This window comes from Papaver somniferum, chromosome 8 (assembly GCF_003573695.1).
Source record: "Papaver somniferum cultivar HN1 chromosome 8, ASM357369v1, whole genome shotgun sequence".
Lineage (NCBI taxonomy): Eukaryota > Viridiplantae > Streptophyta > Magnoliopsida > Ranunculales > Papaveraceae > Papaver > Papaver somniferum.
In genome coordinates, this window is record NC_039365.1 from 85509205 (window position 1) to 85533203 (window position 23999).

The window sequence follows — 23999 nt, forward strand, 5'->3', positions numbered from 1 at the left end:
TTCAATCGTCAATTCTCAATGACCAATTTTCAAAGTGGTAGATGATGGTGTTATACGACTAGGATTATACTTGATTTTGGTTGAAAAGTAGATTTTTATGAGAGGAACATATCATTAAAATATTTACGCACGATTCAATGTCGTTTGAATTTTATGAAAAAAATGGCGCAAATCATGTGAGATAATATGAATGGTCCAAATCATGTGAGATAATATGTATATAAGAGTGTCTATGGATCTACCTACAATTTACTAATAGTGTGTTTGGATACCTGAAGTGTGTTTGGATATACATTCAGAAGCTATTTTTCGACTTATAGAAGCAGAAAAATCAATATTTTGTGAAGCAAAGTAGTTTTGCTTCTGACTTCTACTTCTGGAGAAGTAGAAGTCAAAAACAGATGTATGTCCAAACGCGCTGACTTCACAAAAAGTTAACTTTTTTTTGCTTTAGAAATAACATGGTCAAACTGACTTTTTACTTTTTTACTTCTAAGTGTACCTTCCAAACACCCTATAAGGTTTTTTAAAGTTGGCCTTCCCCAACCGCGCACCCTTTGCCAATTACTACTGATTAGATTCCATCTCTAGAAGTAGAAAGGTTGGTATCCCATCTATCTCCATGAATCAGTGACAGTGATTGTATTTCAACGGGTCTACTCTAATTCTACAGAAGAAAAACTAAAATCCCAAAAACAAACGCCATTAACATGAAGTAACCATAAATTCCTTTTCGCCCTTCACTTCCACTCTTCATTCAGTTCGATTCTAGTATATAGATGCATAAAGAAAATTTCAAAATGTCTAATCCTCTTCTTGCATTACTTGTCTTATCATTTTCCGTTAGTCTTGTTACATCAACCAATGCAATGAAACAAGAAGAATCGATGGGGGTTCTATTAAGAAAACTTTACAATAAAAAACCCTCTTCATCTGTACAAGAAGCAGCAGCTATGGGAGTTCTTCGAAGACTATTGCCAACCCATGTTTCTAGCTTTGACTTTAAGTTAGTTTCCATGGTACTGTTAAATTAGTTTCATATCTTTGCTTTTATTCAGTTATTTGCAGTTGAAGTTATATCCTATCAATTTATACTCAGTAGTTCAGTCTTAAGCTATTTTAGGGCATCCATCTGTTTGCTTATCTGGGGTTCTCTTGTTAAGATCATTTTTTTGTTTGATTGATTTATTTTGCAGAATACTTGGCTTTACATAGTCTTATGGATGTTTCTGAGTGTATTTTTTATATTGAGTTGATAGTGATTAAATTTAGGTATCCATGAGTGATGCTTATTAAGCCAGAAGTTGCTAACAGTGGAGCTCTATCTACTTCTTAACTCAGCCTCTTTTTAACAAAAGCACTGCGTTAAGTGGTAAGTCACCATGTCATTTTGAACTTCCATGTTCCTCAGGGTTGCCAATTGAGAATTTCATAAACATAAGTAATGATATGACACTACAAGAATCTGTTGGGGGATATATGGAGGTCGCACTACATAACACAGTTGGCTACATTTTGGGTATCTTTTACCTAGGCAGATGTTAATTCTTATGGTTCTCGTTAATGGGGAATTATCCCAGTCACAAGAATATCACCTGTCATGCTTTTATCCGTCATTTTTGTTCTGAAATCCTGAGGTCGATAATGGAGATGTGTGGGCAAGTTTAAGATCTTCGTGATCTGTATTTGCACGATGATTTTTAGCTAAGCAGGTGTTAGTCCGTTGATATTGGTTTATTTGTTTGGTGTGAACTACTAGACATTGTTTTATATCATGGATCAGAAATTGGGATAGTTCATAATCAGATTTGCATGGCAACAAATTTCCTGTTTAATTATTGTTGTATGTTGGTCTTATCGATTGAAGACTTTCCTTCGCATCTGTCTTTGATAGCCTTTCACAGATATTGTTTTTGTTTCAGATTGCTAGAAAAGTTTAATCTCAAGAGAAAACATAGTTCTTAATTCTTTCTTTGCGCTGAAGTACTTGTGAATGTATATCACTTTAAAAGTGCTTTTCATATACGATACTCAGGAATAAAATCAAGATTTTGTAAGCAAACAAGTTGAGATTCAAGACCAGCCATCTCAAATCTCAGGGTTTCCTTAATAGGTCCTCAATATGTAAAAGGACCTATTAAGTTATATGATGTTTTGCAGCCATGCATGAAGTATTTAGCATGGGAAGAAACTGTTGTGTTTTAGAGGTTTTCTACTGAATGTTATATTTTAAAAAGTATTCCTGACATTTGTTATAAAGGCTTGAACCTTTCACTATTCTCAGATACAGAATATATAGTCTGTACATATATGTTTATAATTGAATGGGTTATTCCCTCAAGTGTTATTTTAGATTTCCAAATAATGTTCTGTTAATCTCTCACACTACATATGTTTATCTTTATCGTCACTCACAGTGCTTATTTGCTGTTATTCAGGAAGTTTGTGGTGGATCTAGTTGCTTCTATATTAAGAACTCGAATGCTAGTAGCAGGCGAGGATCAGAGATAACGTACGCAGCTTAAATTAAACAGTGTTTTGATGTTTATGTGTAATGCTAGACTACATATAGGTATTGGATTCACTATAACATGAATTTAAAGATTACTTTAGTTAACCATTCAACTCTGAAGTTTTCTATTTGCTGTACAACTATGCCAAATAAATATCATTAACAAACCCTACTCTAAGATGGGTAAAGTAACAGTGTTGTGAGTGCTAGGATTCCAATTTCTTTACACTCCTTGCACTTGAAACCAGCCTATTATTTTGAAACGGAGGGAATGATTCGTCTTGTCGATAACTATATGGCAAAAGAGTCGGGGATATTGCTGGTGTCTATAGTTGCAATATGCTAGTTTACGGTTTATTTTCATTTTGAGAGTTGTCTTTTCCACCCCAGGATAGAAGGCACCACCGCCGTCGAAATTACGTCTGGCCTTCATTGGTACCTAAAGTATTGGTGTGGTGCTCATATTTCGTGGGACAAAACTGGAGGCATTCAGATAGCTTCTGTCCCAAAGCCAGGATCACTACAACCTGTAAAGGACCAAGGAGTGTTGGTTAGGCGTCCAGTCCCGTGGAATTATTACCAAAATGTTGTTACCTCAAGCTGTAAGAAATATGCTACGTTTTTATCTGATTTTTTTTTTGTAGTTTGTTTTACACATAACTAACATTGTCCACATAATTAATATACTATGTTTTTCAATATTTCAATTATTTAATTTAGTTTCATTTTGTTAAAATGCTTTCACATTCCGTTACTGTTGTAAAACTTTCAGAAACCTTCCCTTTTCCATGAGGTTGAAATATTTTAAACATACACAAAATTAATTTTATGCCTGGTTATCTTCTACAGATTCTTATGTGTGGTGGGACTGGAAAAGGTGGGAGAAAGAAATAGATTGGATGGCTCTTCAAGGGATTAACTTGCCTTTGGCATTCACAGGTCAAGAAAGCATTTGGAAAAAAGTTTTCAAGGTACTAGATGTACTCACCATATTATTTCTTATTGCTAGTTTTTCAATTCTGGATTTGAAATTATAGTCCTCAACACATTTAAAGTAATTGATTGACTAACCAACAAATCTAGACCAGATATTTCAGTTCAGCCAGCTAAGGAAACACTCGAGCCTTTGAATAATAGATTTATAGCTATAAGAAATAAATTAAACGTACAGTAAAGGAACACCTTGATATGTATAGCTTCTCTAACAACCTTCTGCAAAAGTGCAAATTATACCACATTAAGGGTTGGAGAGACTATTATTTTTGTACCTTCTTGCATATGAATTTGTAACATTTCATCTTTGGTCATCTAAGGATGTTAGGTTTGTTGATATTTCCTTGAAAAGTCTGTTTCACGTTTTCACAGTATTTTACGTAATTCAACCATATAGAGGCGTATTTCTATTTTTGATTGTTAATTTCATCAAATACAAGTGTTACCTTTATTCAGGCACTTTTTTTTCTTTTCATTGTGGCATCTTTTGCGTTAATTTTTTCTTCTTTTTCCTGTCAGCCTGTGTGTTTCAATTGTCATTACATCCAGTCTTATGTATGATTGCTTCCTGTGTGTCCAAATCTCTGTGAGATTGGAATGTCTAAGCCTTCCCGTTTTAGTTCACCTTGATGCCTTAATATCTATCTTGGTTATGTACATGTGGATTCGAATTTTTTATATATCGTTAAGTAAAGGAGTCTGATGTTTTCTTTTCTTAATTTCGGTTGCAGGGTTTTAATCTTAGTAACAGTGATTTGAGTGACTTCTTTGGAGGACCAGCCTTTCTTGCTTGGGCTCGCATGGCCAATTTACATGGGTAGGTGAAACGTGATAAGATTAATGACTGAATAATATTTTCTTAAAGACTTAAACTTATCTGCCCTTTCCGTTGTTTTGTTCAAAAAGGAAGAAAATCTCTTTTGTTTGCTGTATTAACTTTAAATTGTGGCATTGGGGATGTCATAGCTATTCACTCAACACATTTATGTTTATAAGGAAATGCCTACCCAACTGTTCATACTGTCTTCTGGTTTATCAGGTTTGCTTTTGGTTATTGGATTTTAATTAGTGGTCACGGCATTATGAGATAAGAATTACCAGTACCAGTATATATGCGCACGGATATAAGATGTTATATTGATCTCAAAATCAGGGATTGAACTTTGATTGATTACTAAAGACTTAAGTTTTAAAATTCCGTGTCTTTGCACCTGTACGATCTTTTCAAAATCGGGGATTGGCGACGAAATTGTTGAGCAACATAATATTTGGTGGGATAATTTGGAGCTTTATACAGTGCTCAGAGTCTTGTATGCTTGGGCTACAACCTTGTCTCTCACGCTTTGCTAGTCAAGTCTTGAATTTACATTTCTTAGTGATTGCAAGGTTTATGTTCCACAATCTTAATAGGTTTTTGCAGTTCCAAAAGTTTTTTTTTGAAGTAGACAAGTGAAATCCTGCAGACTGTGTCTATCACTTTTATGATGGTGGGAGGCGTTTTGCTCCCTGATTGAATTCAAATTTGTGGTGATAAAGAATATACTGAACAGTATTATTTTTGACATTTCTCATGTTTGCAAGGATGCCTCATTATGTGATCTGGTATTTATACCTGTCTTGGCAATGACTAGCTTGCTGGAATTGCTGACTAAAGAAACCAAGAAACAGTTTGTTTTAATTTGAGACATTGTCGGGTCAGTTGCATGATTGGTAATTCTTCATTTGAAAGAGCTGTTAATTTTAGCAGCTGAACTATCAAACTGATTCTATGGGCATGTAATTTGAAACACTGGGTACACTAGGAACAACCTCAGAGACATGCATCTGAGCCTGCATTTTGGAATGGTGTGAAGTTTCACGACCTACATGTTCCAGAAGTATTAAAGCAGATCAGTCAGGGCAAATCAGTTTAATTTGAAGCAGATCATGGTCATCTTTAATTTTCCACCCTCCAGGTTGAGGGCAATCGTTAGAAGCTTCCTTATATATAAGATTTCGATATATGTTTTCTAGTTTTGGATTTATGCTCAAGAAAGTACTAGTTAAGTCTCATGCTTCAAAATAGTAGTAATTAAGTTTCATTAAAACTTCAAACATACCCCTCAAGTCTATTTTTACTAAGAAAAGAAAAATGTGGGGTATGCAAATAATGAGCAAGTCCAGCAAGTAAACATTTATTCTTGATCGTTGGTCAGTTTTTTGAAATTTTCATTTACTTACAATCCTACGTTTCTGCTTCCACAGATGGGGTGGGCCTCTTCCGCAGAGTTAGTTAGATCAACAATTGGTTCTTCAGAAAGTTATTTTGTCAAGGATGATAGAGTTGGGCATGACTCCTGGTATGCTTTGGTATACATCATTATTGAATTTTATATATCACACAGTCGTATCATTCATGCATTTAATTTATGACATGGTTGAACTAACTAGGCCATTTCCTATGTCTTGCTATTATTATGCCTTAGCATTCTCCATTGTTTGCAGTGAATTAAAATTTTATAAATGCACTGCCAAGTTACATGTTATCATCTTTATTAACAAGCCATACTTGACTTTAAGGTAAAAACCTAGGTTTTTATACTCTTTATCTGTCTGCATCATGATTCGTAATTGTAATCACAACAATAGATTTGTTGTCCAAGATTGGTTCCTAATCTGCTGGTCCAATATTATAATAATGAGCTTACTGGGCACAGCTTAGGGTATCCTTTATATTGTCAATGTTTTTGTGTGAAAAATTCCACTAGAGGAGCGATTTATCAATAAGCAAATAAATGGAAGACATAAACCTAGACCTCCAATTAGGTTCAAAGATAACTACTTAGGCCGGTTCCTATGGGGGGTGGCTAACCCAGCTGGCCTGGCAAACTGGCCGGGCCACTATGGGAAAAAAGATAAGCGATCGAGTCTCCACCTAGCGGTCGAGACTACACCGCTAGCGGTCTCATTTTGATCGCCCGGTCTAGTTTACACCGCTAGCGATTTAAACTCGTCCGTCTTCGGTCTGTGCTCTACTGCCTATAAATACCACCATTCCCTTCAGTTTTCATTCACAATTTTTTTTTCTTCCCTTCTCTAGAGAGCAGACCAGAGTGATTTTTTACTTAAAAATGAGTAGTTGCAAAACAAATAGACAAAGGAAAAGAAACATGAAAGAAAAAGGAATTGAGCCATAGACATATTTTGAGCCATTGAAAAATCTAAGAAAATAGGAAGAAGGTGTGAGTTAAAATGGAAGAGGAATTTGGTATTTATAGGGGGAAGAATTATGGCCGTTGGATCAGATTCTACGTAGCGGTGTAGACTAGACCGCCCGGTCTTATAAAAGCCGCTACCGGTGTTCAAACACTGAACGGTGTAGTCTTGACCGAGCGGTCGAGACTCGACCGCTCGGTGGAAACTTAACCTGGCCCGGCTAAGTGGCAAATTTGCCACTTAGTCAGGCCAGTTTGTCAGTTTGCCAGCTCCATAGTGGGTGCAAAAATGGTGAACTCTCAAGTTTGCCATGCCCATAGGAACCAGCCTTATATCTAAGTTTAGGTAGACCAGAACGGTATAGCCCCATGATACCACACAGAAAAGGCGGAGGAAAAGACCACCAAACAGCCGTGTTTAAGGTGGCACCAAACTTGCGTAAAGTATCAGCACAACCATTGCATTCTTTTTAAATTATGAGAAAGGCGACCTGTGTAGACGAGATGAATCTCAGACAGCCACATCCATGGGGTATAACAGACTCCTTCAGTGCATTAATAACTATCATTGAGTCGCTCTCCAACCAAATACGACTATATCACAAGCTTAGGCTAGTTCGGTGGCATGGATAGTAGTTCTGCCACAACTGAAGTCTTTTAGCCAAAATGAATTGAAAAAGCTCCCGTGACTAAGCCAGAGTAGTTCCAGAAAACTGTGTCACCACCCACCTTACCAAGGATCCATAAAGAACACCCGTCAGTGTTCACCTTAACCCACCAATTATTGGAGGATGCCACCATACTGACTTTTACCGAGTTGTCCTTCTGCACCTTAGCACTTCCCTTAAAGAGCGAAGTATGGGTAGGCCAGGTAACTCCTTGCCGGCGGAGCCTTTAACCAACCCACCAGATCAGATGGGTGATCTTACCTACATAGCTTGGGTGAGAGGACTTTTTGTATCTTCAAACCAAGCTTGATTTCTAAATCACCATATCACGTAAAACGAAGTCCAAAGCAAGTGGTGAACTTGAGAGCACGCGTTATAATTTCTGACCAATACAAAAAAATCTTGTTTGGCCTCAGTTATGGAAGGCAATCAATACGATTAAAAAAATTGACATGTAGTAGTATGATATAAATATGTAAAAGCTATGATGTTTGGAGTTGTGATTATTATAAAGTGGAAAACACATGCAGGACTATATGTTTGCTGTGAAGAAACCATAGCAATGCTTATGTGAAGATAAATGCTACTCTGAATGGCACTGTTGATGTTGTAAAATTGATATCAAGGTTATGGTTGGACGCGTTTGTTTATCAATTTTGAAGTTTGGAGGAGTCTTAGATTTCATATTTAGTCTTTTTTCATGCTTATTTGATCACAATCTCTAAGTAATTCTCCATATGGACTTGCTCGTGATTTTCCAGTACTACCATCTTTCTCTGGGAATGTTCCAGCAGCAGTAAAAAAGGTATTTCCTTCAGCCAATATTACTAGACTCGGGGACTGGTATGTCATCCATCTTTTCTTTTTCTCTTTGTTTTTGTCCCATCAATAATGTTTGCTGCTACTTTGAGATGTTCTGTTTAAAATTCATAGAGCAGCATCCCTACATTGTCGAAATCTTACAAGTGCTGTTAAATGGAAGGGGTTTAGTTTTCACACTGTCTCCATATTTCTTTCTCCTCCTCTCTCTTTCTTTCTCTTCTTGTTTGTACTGGGAGTCTGGGACATTCTTAATTAGTGAACCACAGCAGGAAAGGAAACTGAATACTCATGATTTACCATAGCCAGTTCCCAGTTGCATCAATGGTTATATGCTTCGATTGCAAGATGAAATGTTTTACCTGCACCATCATATTTATCTGCAGAGTTAGGTTGTATTTTGTCTACTTTATGTTAACTTGGAGTTGTTCTTTTACATATTTGATATTTCCTTTTTTGGTCATTCTGAGTTACAAGTTTATATCAGGCTTCTTCAGATTGAGAAATCTATTCAGGTAGAAAATTATCTAGTTCATTGGTAAGAAAAAGCAAGACCACTGTAAACTCTCTTTACAATCTCCCTAGTACGCATGGAGAGTCCAACTGAACATCGGCTTGAGGATACAAGACTTTTAGGTGTTAGGGTACTCCAGTAGACTGGTTTTCATCATCTATGAGCACTAATCCACCTTTTTACATTACTACTTCGTAGTCATTATGGGAAGATACGGTACTACGGATGCTATCATATACTAGCTGAGGAAGGAGAGATAACTTGGCCTCAGACACCCCTTGGAAAAGTTTACTCGTATTTTTGTTTTCTTACAATAAAATGTGATGCGTTCTCTTGGGATTTACTTTGGAGTTGTGTCTTTTCTTTTCCTTTTACCCTTAAGATCCTATTTTATGTCTAATAGAAATTATTTACTTTAGTACAGTTTCTTGCTCATTAAGTTGGGGATTTAATGCATAAACAAGGTTCGATTCATGGTTTGTTTATGATGAATTAAAAATGTTTTGTTTTTCCTTATGTTTCTAATTGTCAATGTCATTGCTTAAATTAGATATTTTTCCATCTTCATGATTATGGCCATTCTTGATTTCTTAACGTAATAGGAATACTGTTAATGGTGATCGTCGGTGGTGCTGCACATTTCTTTTGGACGCGTCTGATCCGCTATTTGTTCAAATTGGCGAAGCTTTTATCAAGCAACAAATCAAAGGTTTGCATCGATTTCTTGGTAACATTTATTGCCATCATTGCAAATCAGTAGTTAATATCTTCTATAATTTATCATCACGTAGGTCTTGACAGTCTTGTAGGTCTCGTCATGGTCGATTAAACTTAAACTACTTGTATACGCGTGTCTTAATCCATAACACTCACTTGAAATAAATTTTACATATACACCTCTTAGAAGCCAAAGTATTCATGAAGCGAATTTGTCATCAACCTCCAGTTATCTAAATCCTGGAACCATGTAATAACGAAAAGGGAAGCACATTGATATATGAAACAGACTTAGTCACTTAACATGATAACCTTTGTGAGTTTTGGCCTATCACATATGTAGGCAATCTCCCGAGTACTGAATCATCACCTTATTTGTTTGGAGTTATATGATAATGGGGTGGGAGGGTAAGCAACCTTCAAAAAATAGTTCAACCAAAGTGAAGATTTTAGTAGTTGGTGTAGTGTAGTGAAACTGAGGAATCTTCATCACCTATGTATGCTGTCTTTGTATTTAATTCGTAACATTGGGATTCTTAGTCTCCTTTGCTAGAGTCCAGGACTAGCTACTGACTTTTAACCTCTTCTTTTATGATGAGCTCCAAGTACATCATATCTTTTGTATTCTGTAGTGGTAGCTCCCACACATCCTTTAGTTGACATGTTAAGTATTGTTTTCAAATTCAAACAAAAGTAAAAAAGTAGGATCTCACCTACTCATCCTTTGTACCCAAACGGGGCTAATGATACTTGGATTAACTTGGACTTGTCATTTGCTATGTCCCAGCGGGATCCTTTCCTCTTGCTTCGGATATCAGAGTCCGAACCAGTAGTATATGGTTCTGGGATTAATTGTTCTGCATTGCTCAGGAAGATTATGTGTTCTGTCTGGGCCACATCTATGAGCTCCTGATAGAGGATGTCCCTGCCTGAGCAGTGTTCACGGTCTGCAAAGTGTCTTGGGATATTTTTGGTACCCAAACTACAAATGAACGTATTACAGATTTAGAGTTCATATTCTGTTGGCTCGGTCAGATGAAAGATACTATCTTCAAAACAAACGTGTAGGACAATTTTTATTATCACGACTAATACGGGTTTATATAGAACTGAATGTATGTTTCAGCAGTGCTGAAGTTTACAAGGCGTGCTAGTTGAAACTTCAGAATATTGTTTCTTTATTTCAATTATACTTCTGTATGATGTTTGCCTTCACAACTTTTGGGTGAATGCACCCGAAGTTATCAACTTATAAGTACTTGTTCATAACCATTTATTTTTCTTATTTGTCTATTTCGCAGAATATGGAGATATAACTGAAATCTACAGCTGGTAATTTCTTATTTCAACAAAGCGGAAGTATACATGTGATCTAACCAATGAATGTAGCATGTATTAAAATTAATATAGGTTGGTACCTGCCTTTTTTTACCAACCCAGAGCCTTCAAAGAAAGCAATAATCTTTTGATCAGAGTCCCACTATGTTGTTTGAATTTACCGTGTAATTTCCCATTATGTAGTTAGCTGCTACATGGCCAGCTAATTCTAGACCAATGCTTGTATATTACCAAATTTCATTTTTTTGTTGAAAAATCTGGACATAATGATAGAAGCATTTACCAAATTTATTCGTAAAGTGACGGTTTGACATTTCTTGACAACTGCATGCCCAAAATAAAGCATCTGACAGCATCTTTAAATGAATTTGTTACCAAGTGTGGTACTCATTTTATAGAAGCAACTAGGTTAACGCTTTAGAATTGACTCCTTATATATTTGATGTATTAGAACTTGTCCCAAACTTAATAATAATGTTTAATGGACCCAAGTCGACAAAATACTATAGTAGACAATTTTGACATATCTAGGCTGGAGTCGTACCATAAAGCTACATATCCATCAGATTTCTTGTATAATGTGTTTTTTCTTCTGAGACCTTGTTATAATCAATTTAGCATTGAGAATATTGTGGAGAGCACGGATGCATTGCTTTACAGCTCAAGTTCTAGAATGAACTTATGTTAATCTTCAAATTATGGTGAATTCTTGTGCAAGTCTCTTGCTTAGGTTTGCAATAGTCTTTGTATCCTCTGGACACTGTTGTCCTTGATAATATACTTTGGCAAGTCTGTGTGGGTAATTACTTTATGACGAAGCCATCCAACCAAAGGTGTTTCACTAAGAACGATTATATGAATTACCAGAATGATCCACGCCGCTCTAAATTTTGTTACTATGATGATGAAGCCAGTGATACATTCAATGAAAATTTACCACCTACAAATGATCCAAAATATATCTCTCAACTTGGAGCAGCCGTTTACAAGGCGATGTCGAAGGGGAATAAAGATGCTGTTTGGCTAATGCAGGTATATTATTCACTCTTCGCAGTTGAGCTCACTTATAGGACTTTGCTAAGATCGATTTTTTCTTCATACTTAAATCTTAAACAATTAAGGTGCTGGTGGGGTTATAATGATGATGTTATCCGTTGTGATGGTGGTGGTTGTTTATTAGGTCACATTATAATAGTGAAGTAGGAAAGTGGGAAAGAGAGAGGTTCTGGTTGTGGGATCTTTATATTTATCATTTTATTCAAAATGCTAACATCAAGGTGTTACCTGGTTTTCAGTAGAGCTTCAAATGATTTGATCAAGGATATGTTGTGAACTTCTAACTACTTAATGTTGATACTGCTTCTCCACATCCTTTTAGTAACCGTTTCTTTTGATAAAAGTGTCTAAATTTTCTTGGTTAAGTTAATTGAACACTTCCTATAATCTTTAGACTTTAATGATTGTATTAACTTCAATTGTTTTCTTCCTTGTGAGGCGTTGGAACCACTCTCTTCGACACAGATATACTTCATTTAACACTTCATTCGAAAGACATTTTATTTGATTATTTTGTCGATGTGCAGGGGTGGTTATTCTCGTCAGACTCTGCCTTCTGGCATCCAGCACAGATGAGAGTAAGTACTTATTTTACCAGCTTAACTCATATAGTTTTTGTTTTTTAAATATTTCTTGATGTTTCATTATGCTAGTGCTCAATTTATGACATTGTAAAACTCCTTGGCTGCTATTGTTTAGGTTCCTAGTTGCGCACTTATATCACATCCTATCAGCAGATCAATAGCAGTGTTGTGTCTTCTGTTTCATATATATTATGTAAACATATTATACTTAAAGAATAAAAACTCCTTTATAAGATTTCAGTTCTCGCTTGAAATTCACCTTATGCAGCAGTAGTATCACAGTACACATCTTCTTGTAATTGCATGTTCATATTTCTCCTTGATGTTTTTTGTTTATTTCTGTTTTATCTGATGGTAATGATGCTCAGATTGTTACTGTCTTACAAGTTGATTTTGTTCACTTATTCGTTTTTATTTGACAGGCGCTTCTCCATTCTGTTCCATTTGGAAAGATGATAGTTCTTGATCTATTTGCTGAGGTCAAACCTATCTGGAAGAAGTCTTCTCAGTTTTATGGGACTCCATATATATGGTAACTGTTAGTTGTATATATATAGCGATTTTCACCCGCTTTCTTTCCTTTTTTCCCCCCAGTGCGAGAGGATGGTTGCAGTGTGATGGCTTTATATATCTTTCGAGTTCAATACTTTTAATTATTTGGTTCTGATCAGGCATTATTGAACCACACAATAATTGGATCATCAGTTACATGTGTGCAGGTGTATGTTACATAACTTTGGTGGCAATATTGAGATGTATGGTATACTGGATGCAGTTTCTACTGGCCCAGTTGATGCTCGTATCAGCCAAAATTCAACTATGGTAACATGCTTTATAAAGTGCTATTAACAACCGTTATAGATCTTTTTTTAATTTCTATACCTACATAGAGGTGTATAGGTCATCTGAATACAAAAATCAGATACACTGTGTTCATCAATATATATATAGCACAGAAAAGCCTGCCTTCTACTACATCAATTTTCCATCTTGCTATTATGCGTAAAGCTACCTAGGATTTCACACTCCTTTGCTCTATCAGGTTGGTGTAGGAATGTGCATGGAAGGGATAGAACAGAATCCAGTCGTCTATGAGTTGATGTCGGAAATGGCATTTCGTAGTGAAAAAGTTCAACTGAAGGTAATTGAAGCACTTTAAAGTTCAACTGCTCTTACACCAGTTATATAGCCCATGTATTTTTTTTTAAAGCTGTTGTAAATTGTGTAGTGTTTTACCTTTTAGCTAGTCTAACACTAAGCAAACAATAAAGGCAATCCACATAAGAAAAGAAATTTGAGACATCAAGCAATACAAGAAGTACAAAGTTCCAGGTTCTGGCTTTTATGCAACAGACTCCTCTCCAGTCTCCTACTTTAGCCCCCGTATCTCACGTCTCAATTCTAATTAGCTAATTTAATTGTTAATTGCTTATAGAACTTGCAAACCAAAGTTGAATGGTGAAATTGTGTCAGTTAGGTGAGTTTGTTGTACCCTGTTAAAGAGTCCCTAACTACTCTATTTAGCGCCGATCTCTCTCTCTCTCTCTGGCAAATTAAGTTTTAAGGGAACTGATTGCACTACTTCAACACTGAACGTTGCATCATATTCTTTGTTTGCACGTTTTGTGATGCTACTGTTCACGCGTTGATAAGACATTGACAGTGTCAGAAACTGTGTTTGTCATATATTATTTCAGCCGATGCTTAACTTCCTCATTTGTGTTGTAGGAATGGCTGAAATCATATTCTCGTCGACGTTATGGTAAAGAAATTCATCAGATGGAGGCAGCTTGGGAAATACTTTATCGAACAATATACAATTGCAGTATGTTTTGAATCTCTTTACTTTTTTCTGCTCATATTTTCTTTGTCAAGGAAAGAGTGTAAGGATCATAAAACGAAAGATCAATTCTCTCGTTAAAGCCTTTCATTTCCTTTGCTTCACGTACTTTTGTTGGCACAGGACTGTATTTTAGCCTGAATTAGGAAAGCGAAGGTATTGAATGTCGTGCACTGCGTTTAAAATATTTAATGGTAGAAATGTACATCTTTTCCAAGTGGAGCTATGATCAGAATGAGCTGTAATATGCTTCAAAAAAAAAGAAAAGAATGAGCTGTAATGGATATTTGTATTTCCATGCAAATGTATAATCTGATAAATTACACTTTATTCCTTCTACTTCAATTTGTTTGCAGGACCATAACAAAGATTACATAGTTGAATTTCCAGATTGGGATCCATCACGGGACTCTGGTTCTAATATGTCCAAAAGAAACACACAGCATCACTTAAGACAGGAAACAACGTTTAGATTCTCCTTTGCAGAAACAAACTCTGTCTTGCCTCAGCCACATTTATGGTATTCAACTGAGGAGGTCATTCATGCCTTGCAGCTATTCATTGATGCAGGAAGCAGTCTTGCAGGAAGTCTCACATATAGGTAAAATCTATTCTAGATTACTCTTATTACAATTCATACATATCAGAAGTATATATTATAGAGAACATTACTCAAGTTAAGATTCACCCTTAAAAATGTTTACCTTGAGATTCACCTGACCATTGGTTACCTTTAATATTAATGCATATTTATGGTGGCAGTTGTGATTTGGTTGACCTCACTCAGCATATACTATCAAAACTAGTAAACAAATTGTAAATTCACCCTGAACAACATTTACCTTAAGTTATCATTGTCGATGTTTTCTAGCTTAAGATTTTTTTGATGTTTTTTAGAGTAAGATTTTGTCGTAGATACTCCTGTAAGATTTCATCATCGACTCTGATTTTGAAGTTTTTTTTTATGATGGCAGATATGACTTGGTCGACCTTACTCGGCAAGTACTATCGAAACTAGCAAACCAAGTTTATTTGGATTCATTGACAGCTTTCAAACACAAGAATGCCAAAGCATTGAGTTCCGCTAGTGAAAAGTTTGCTGAACTCATCATGGATATTGATATGCTTTTAGCTTCTGATGATAATTTTCTTTTAGGAACTTGGCTGGAGAGTGCTAAAAAACTTGCAACCACTCCCAGCGAGATGCGACAGGTTGGAATCAATCATCCATCCACTATCTTTACTTACATATATTTTCCTTCGTAAATGATTAGATGTCAGAATTTATTTTCTTCTCTTTTTAGTATGAATGGAACGCCAGAACACAAGTGACCATGTGGTATGATAACACAAAAAACAATCAGAGCAAACTTCACGATTACGGTAAGCTATTACTAACTACTTCCTCAAACGAGAGATTGCCTATCCCATTATCATCCTATTGATGAAGTCTTTGTTATTATCATATGTGGATCCTAATATATAAAAGTCTGTAATATCAGCAAATAAATTTTGGAGCGGATTGCTGGAAGGTTACTATCTGCCAAGAGCCTCCACATACTTTTGCCGTTTGTTAAAAAGTTTGAATGCAAACCAGAATTTTAAGCTGGAAGAATGGAGGACAGAATGGATTTCTTATTCAAACAAATGGCAATCAGGGACAGAGCTGTATCCTGTAAAGGCCCAAGGACATGCCCTCACCATCTCGAAAGCACTGTTCAAGAAATACTTCAACTGACAATTTGATGCCTTACTGTGGTGCTAAAGTATGTAAAAGAGATACAAATCCCTTGGGAACAAATAAAACTTGTATCAGTTTTTTTTTTCTTTCTTCCGACTCCCAATTAGGAAGTGTAACATTACCCTTTGGGACAAGCTGTCACTTTTATTATTTAGGCTCCCTAAATTTAAGGAATTTCTTGTCTCTCTCGATGTTTAACATAAGCTTTTTTCCTTTTTGGTGCATTATGTAGTTTGAGTTTCTTTTGCAGTCGGCAAGCTCTCTCCCATTCATTCTAATTCTTACTTTTGGTGCTAAAAGAAAAAAATAAAAGTAAAACACTCGAGTGAAAAAATAGCAGGGAAGGATGGGGATACCGCATTATAGAAATGGAAAAGAGAAAAAACCAAAAAGAATGGGCTTCTTAGGCTACTGTTTGATGGGGTAAACAATATTCTATTGTTTGTTTGCGGCACAAAATCTATTTGGGGCATACAAAGAATATCTTCCGCGAGTACATCAGTCAGAGAGTACGCATATCTCAACCACCTCCCACGAACACAATTATTGATGACCGACACCGTCGGTAGAATTGGTGCAAGTTGCCAAAAAGGACTTTTGACTTGGATTTTACACAAACCTATATTCTGATGTTTAACGACTAATAGTCAGTCCTCTAGACCGATCGGAAAATCTCGTCTTTCTTGTGTTGTTTGAAAATATTGTGTTTCTTATGTTGTATAAATCAAACCGGTCGGACATCACCCGGGACGCTCCCTGTGACTAGCCAGTGACAAATTAACAAAGTGCACACGCAGGTTATGAAGAGAATATAGTCATGTGTACACGCGCTGAAGAACATCCCTACTACGACTGATGCGAGGAAAAGTATAAAACGAAAGAGATGAGACAAAACAAACAAGTGTCAATTCACTTATAAATCGGTCTATGGGTGTCTAATCAGTCATCATCGTATGAATGTAACCAATCTTCATTCAACATTATCGAGTATTTGACCGAATTTCTATTGATTACGAACTTAAAACTTAAATCTAGTCGAGTACAAAAGTATGTTACCTACTTTCTGGTTATTGTTCCATACACAACATATATATCATACGTTCACCAGAAATCCAAGTCCTTCAAGTAGTGGCCGCATTCACTAGAAACCAAATTTCTTATACGTTATGGCACATGTATTAATTTCTCGAGCTACTATATTTTTTCCATCCAAAAAGTAAATAAATTAGGCCGCCTTTTCTGCGAAAGAAATGTCATCACATTTTGAATTTAATAAATATATATTTCAAAACTCAAATGAGAAAAGTAATAGTATCCCTCTTATAAAAATGAAATGAATGTTTTTAAATTCCTTCTCACCAATAGTGGAAAACAAAATCAAACGAGTAAAGTAGTTTTCTTGGCAAGAGATGTGAAACATGAAAGATAACCACAGTTCAGACCGTGAAGAGACATCTAATTGCCAAGTGAAATTGATATCCCCCGTATGTGCAGGCATAAGAGACTTGTCTAATCTAATCAAATATTGAGCTAGCGACTCAATTGCTCAAGAGTCGATACACACGGTTTTCTTTTATCAACGACTTTGGTCGATATACGTGGCCTTTGCTTTACTAAAACACAAGGTCTGATTATATATATATATATATATATATATAGAGACTCTGGTCCTTCTCTTTTATGAAAATGTATTCTGAATTTTTTTATTGCTAAAGCATCGTCTATGTTAGTATAAATAAGTATCAGTGTTCCCAACTAACGCGTATTTTTAAGAAATGCACATTTTAAGTGCCTGCGCCCGCACCATTTGTTCCATTGTAGTGCTCCCAACTAATTCCCTATGTCATAATTTTGTCGTGTTATTGTTGGAGCTAGATTATGGATAATTAATCATCGACTAATTAACTAGTTTATTTGATCAAACAATAATAATATATCTAAGATTGATATCGATAGCTCTGAATGGAAGGCATTAATCTGTTACCTACTAGTATGTTTTTCTCTGAAAGACATCATTATCACTTACTTTTGGCGTGCAGCTAATTGCTTGCTTCATCAAAGTCCACATTAGCTACTATGTCAATAGAAGAAAAAAAACCAAAAAACATGGTACTAAATAAGTTTTAGAATATAGCAAGTCATTGCAACTGAAATCTTGCCGGCCAAACGGCCCAAACTTAATCAGTTAAGCCGCGTTGTACTTTTAAAATAATAACATCGGCGACCAGGTGAACGAACCAGCTTCGTTGTTAGTATGTCTATTAAGATTATGTCGATGTTGACATATAACATAGAATGAACAAGTATATACGTATTCTCGGATTTCAAACAACACCGATCCGAGGATATATATATCATGATGTTGGGATGTCACCTGCCTTACTTCACCTTCCCTGCTTGCTTATTGGTTTTTAAAATTGACAAATATATAATTAATCACCGGAAAACTCAGTCATATCTCTTTATTTCTAGTTTGTTCAAATGTTTATTATTTGGAAAAAGTATGTGGTGTAGCATTATGAGTTACTTTCTATAAACAGGGAAAGACTGAAGAGATGTTAGGAGGAAGACATCAATCTCAACCACCGCTACCACCACCGCGTTCTATTGAATGTATTCTACATAAAACCCTCGATCGTTTCCTTAATTAACCTACTAGCTGCTGCAAAATTAGTATTACGTATTACCACCTATTACATATATTATCCATTTAGTACGTGCTGTGCTGCTTCCTTGGTCGATGGCCTATCTACATTGCACGCTCGGCGCCCATCAATAAATGACAAAAAGATGCGCAAGAGATTGTGTTTTCTAATTTTTGTTGTGAGCTAGGTACAGAAATGATTAACTGCAATTTATGAAAAAGATTATTTTAATATAGGGACATTGATTACGTGATTAGCATGTATAGTACGATAACTTAAATCAAAGCTCTGTATTACAATGCTGCATATACCTTGCTAGGTTCAAGGTTTCTTACTCAACAACCATACATACAAGGTACCAAACCCACGCGGCGGAGTGATGAAGGGACCCTCCCTCCCACTATTTGTTTTCCAATGTCCCTATCGTCATAATATAGTCCGAGGAGCTTCTCTCGGAGTAACCGAGTTACTTTTCTATTCTCATGCTGGTTTTGTATATTGTATGATTAGAATTAGAAACAAGCTATAAAATGGCCACGTTCATGTGGCGTGCCTGTCGGGGTTATTTGGTTTCTTATTGGAAATGGGTTATTTGATCAAATATTTTTAAGATACGGTTTAATGGACGAGTAAAAATTAGTATGGGTGAAATGGACATCAACAAAATAGCAAGAATGAAACTGGATTGATACTGACTTAAACTTAAAAAATAGAGAGGATGAAACTGGATGCAATCCTGATGTGAATTAAAAATAAGAAAAAATATTTAAAAATGGATAGGATGAAACTGTTTACATCCCGACTACTTTTGCATTCTCGTCCATTTAAACAGTATCAAATTTTACATGTATTTTTCACCCAGAAATTGTCGTTATTGGGTTAATTGACCAATTTTGTGTTTTCTTATTCGATATATCAAAATAATAGACTGATTTCCATAAATAGAAAGTTAAATATTACGAGTTTACTGTGAAGGGACTATTTCTCTCTCTTTTTTTCACTCTTAACACAAAAAAATGACAATTTCTTTCCACTTTTTTTTTTTTGGCGATATCAAAAGAATGGGACCAAAGACAAATTAGAAAAAAAATATGAAAAAATGATTACCATGTTATAGGGCCTAGGGCCCATGGATATGCGGTCCATTAGTATACTAGGGTTTTCCCTTCTACTCTTGTATAAATAGAGTACTAAACCTATGTAATGGGGTTCCTCTCTCTGGTTAATGAAAAGTTCTTTTTTCCATTTCCTTTCTTTCTTATTCTTACTCCAATACGTCATCAGCAACGAGCTCTAACCCTGCTGCTAAAATTTTTTTAGATTGATATTATACTTCTCAATCAATCAAATCAAAGCCGCTGGAAAAAAAAATTCTGGATCCGATACTTCTCCTTGTTTTTGTTTCAGCATTACACTCAAAAGTACGATCTCGGGAAGTTGGAATTTTTTCGGTTTTCTTATTATTTTAACTGCACTATGATCGAGGAATGTCATCCTCAGAAGAGATTGAGTGCCTAGCTGATAGTGGCACCACACACACTATTTTAAGAAATAGGCAATTATTTGTTGACTTAATTCCTTATAAATCCTCTATGACTACGATGATTGGATCATCACAAATGATCATTGGGAGAGGTAATGCTCAATTTTTATTGCCAAATGGCACAATGATTAAAGTCACAGAAGCTCTATATGCACCAAGAGCTAACCGTACCTTATTGAGCTTCAAAGATATTCGTGCAAATGGTTATCATTTGAAAACTCACTGTGAAAATGGAATTGAATATATAAATATTCTCTAATTCATGTGGAAGAAAATGCATTTTAGAGAAATTAATGAGTCACTCTAGTGGTTTGTACACTACTACTATTCGGATTATCGAATCACATGTTGTTACCAACGATGAACTGTTGAACAATGACTTATATAAGCTTTGGCACGACCGCTTGGGGCAACCGGGTCGTGATATGATGATCTGTGTTTCAAAGAACTCACACGGACATCCTTTATTTTGAGTGAAAAGTAAAATGAGATAAAAGACAGTTACAATGCAAAGTAACAACGCCTGCCAGCCACTGCCATCTAAAGCAACTGATGTGCAACCTCTCTCTCATTCTACCTCGTGGACTTTGTCAAAAGCACACCACTCATTTTGCAAAGCTTGTTCTTTAGCAAAGACAGGAGCAAGACCATCCTATGCTAAAGATACAAAACAAAACATTCCATTTTTACAAAGAATACAAGGTGATATTTGTGGACCTATACATCCAGAATGCGGACCATTCAGGTATTTTATAGTTCTGGTAGATGCTTCGACCCGTTGGTCACACGTTGCATTATTGTCCACAAGAAATGCTTCCTTTGCAAAGCTCCTAGCACAAATTATACGTTTGAGGGCTCATCACCCCGATTATCCAATCAAGTCTATCAGACTTGATAATGCTGGAGAATTTACATCTAAAGGATTTGATGATTTTTGTACGTCTATTGGAATTGACGTAGAGCACCCGGTACCCCACGTACACACTCAAAATGGTCTTGCAGAAGCTACCATCAAAAGGTTACAGATGATAGCCAGGTCATTGGTTATGCGTTCCAACCTGCCTATTACTGCCTGGGGGTACGCCATATTGTATGCAACATTACTTATTCGCTTTAGACCCACTATTAGCCAACTATTTTCTGCGTACCAGTTGGTAACTGGATATGAGCCTGATATTTCACATTTACACATTTTTGGTTGTGTTGTATACGTGCCTATTACGCCCCCACAACGTACTAATATGGGTCCCCAAAGACGATTAAGTATTTATGTTGGATATGAATCCCCAACAATTATCCGCTATTTAGAACCTTTAACAGGCGATCTCTTTACCTCTAGATTTGCGGACTGTCACTTTGATGAGACAACCTTCCCGTCGTTAGGGGGAGGTATGGAAAAGGATTTCCTAAAGGAAGTCGTGGTGTGTCCCCACTTTGTCTCATCTTGATCCCCGCACCTCACAATGTGAAAGTAAAGTGACAAGAATCATTGATCCTCAGAATGTGGCAAATTCAATGCCTGATGCATTCACTGATATCGCTAAAGTGACGAGATCACACATACCAGCTGCAAACGTGCCTGCAAGGTGAAATCCCTAATACGGAAAAAGGCACCTTATATAGAGGTGTCAAACCTACACTTGGTGGAAGTGTAGCTGAGGCCGTGGCCCCCCAAAGGAAGAGGGGAAGACCACCTGGTTCGATAGATACTCACCCAAGGAAGAAAAGAGTGAGTAAGGCACAACCCGATCCATTTATCATCAATACAGATAATCCCTCTCATGATTATAGTTATGTTCATGAATCAATACTGGAGGACGCTCCGATGTTTGAAATGATTCCAGAGAACAAATAAATCTCTATGGAGTATGAGAGTGCATATGTGCTGATGGAAAGATCCTCCACGCAGATTGATGATGCATTTGCATACACTGTTGCTCAAGAGATCATTGATCACGATGACATCGAACCACACTCTATTGTAGAATGTCAAAAAAGAGCAGACTGTCTTAAATGGGAAGTTGCAATCCAGGAAGAATTAAATTCACTGGCAAAGAGAAGGGTATTTGGTGTGGTAGTTCTAATCCCACTAGGTGTAAAGCCCGTAGGACATAAATGGGTATTTGTCAGAAAGCGTAATGAGAAGAATGAAGTCTTGAGGTATAAGTCTCGCCTTGTGGCGCAAGGTTTCTCACAACGCCTTGGAATTGATTATGAGGAAACATACTCTCCCGTAATGGACGTCATAACGTTCCGCTACTTAGTTAGCTTGGTGGTTTCAGAAGGACTTGAAATGCAACTTATGGATGTGATTACAACATGTCTCTATGGGGATCTTGATTCAGAGATATACATGAAAGTGCCTGATGGCCTTCCATTTCCCGAATCAAATAACTCTAAACCACGGAGTGCATTTTCAGTTAAGTTGAAACGCTCACTTTACGGATTAAAGCAATCTTGGCGGATGTGGTATACCCGTCTAAGTGATTATTTTATTGGGAAGGGATATACGAATAATAAGTTATGCCCCTGCGTATTTATAAAGAAAACGAGTTCCGGATTTGCAATTATAGATGTTTATGTTGATGATATGAACATAATAGGTACTCTTGATGAAATAAGAGAAACCGCAAGCTACCTGGAATCTGAATTTGAGATGAAAGATCTTGGAAAAACTCGATTTTGTCTAGGACTTGAGCTAGAACACCGAGCCTGTGGAATACTAATCCACCAGTCTGCATATGTCCATAAGATACTCAGGAAATTCAATATGGACAAGGTGCATCCTTCTAGCACTCCCATGATTGGTCGAAGTTTAGATGTACAAAAGGATCCATTTCATCCAAAGGAAGATGGAAAAGAGGTATTGGGAGCTGAAATTCCCTACCTAGGTGCAATAGGCGCATTATTGTACTTGGCACAATGTACTCGACCTGATATATCATTCTCAGTGAACTTATTAGCTAGATATATCTCAGCGCCAACGCAGCGTCATTGGAATGGTATAAACAGTATTCAGATACCTTAAAGGAACCATTGACACGGGTCTATTTTATTCCTATGAGGACGAAAGGAGGATTGCTAAAACAACCCCCTACCTGAAACCCCAAATAATGTTTTGGTTGGTTTTGATGATGCTGGGTACCTCTCTGACCCACATAAAGCTCGATCCCAAACTGGTTATGTATTCACCATAAGGAACACAACGATATCCTGGAGATCGACCAAGAAAACTCTTATAGCTACCTCCACGAACCACTCGGAGATCATTGCCCTACATGAAGCGGTCCGTGAGTGTATATGGCTAAGATCTATCATTACACATATTCGAGGGACTGTTGGTTTGCATTCTACCACTGAAGAGCCAACATGCATTTACGAAGATAATGCAGCTTGTATCGAACAGATGAAGCAAGGATATTCAAGGGTGATAATACGAAACATATTTCACCAAAGTTCTTTTACAATCAGCAACAACAATATCTCTTAAAAATTCAAGTCAACAAAGTACCGTCTGATGAGAATGTGGCAGACTTATTTACTAAGTCACTTCCTAAGTCCTTATTTGAAAAACACGTAAAGAGTATTGTACTAAGGAAATTGTCCTAACTCCCTTGATTGTAATCAGGGAGAGATGGCGACATCAGGGGGAGTATCTAATGCTATGATGTCGACATCAGGAGGAGTGCATGTTGAACTCTTTTTCCCTTTACCGAGTTTATTTTGTCCTAATGGATTTTGTTACTCGGAAAGGTTTTTAATGAGACAACAACAACACCAGGGTTATGACTCCCTGGTTAAGAATACCTTTTTCCCACAAGGTTTTTATGTTGTA

General features: G+C 36.5%; 1 pseudogene; it reads left to right on the forward strand.

Annotated features, from left to right (window-relative positions):
• Nucleotides 1–561: 561 nt before the first annotated feature.
• On the forward strand, nucleotides 562–16203 carry LOC113305729 (annotated as a pseudogene).
• The last annotated feature ends 7796 nt before the right edge of the window (nucleotides 16204–23999 follow it).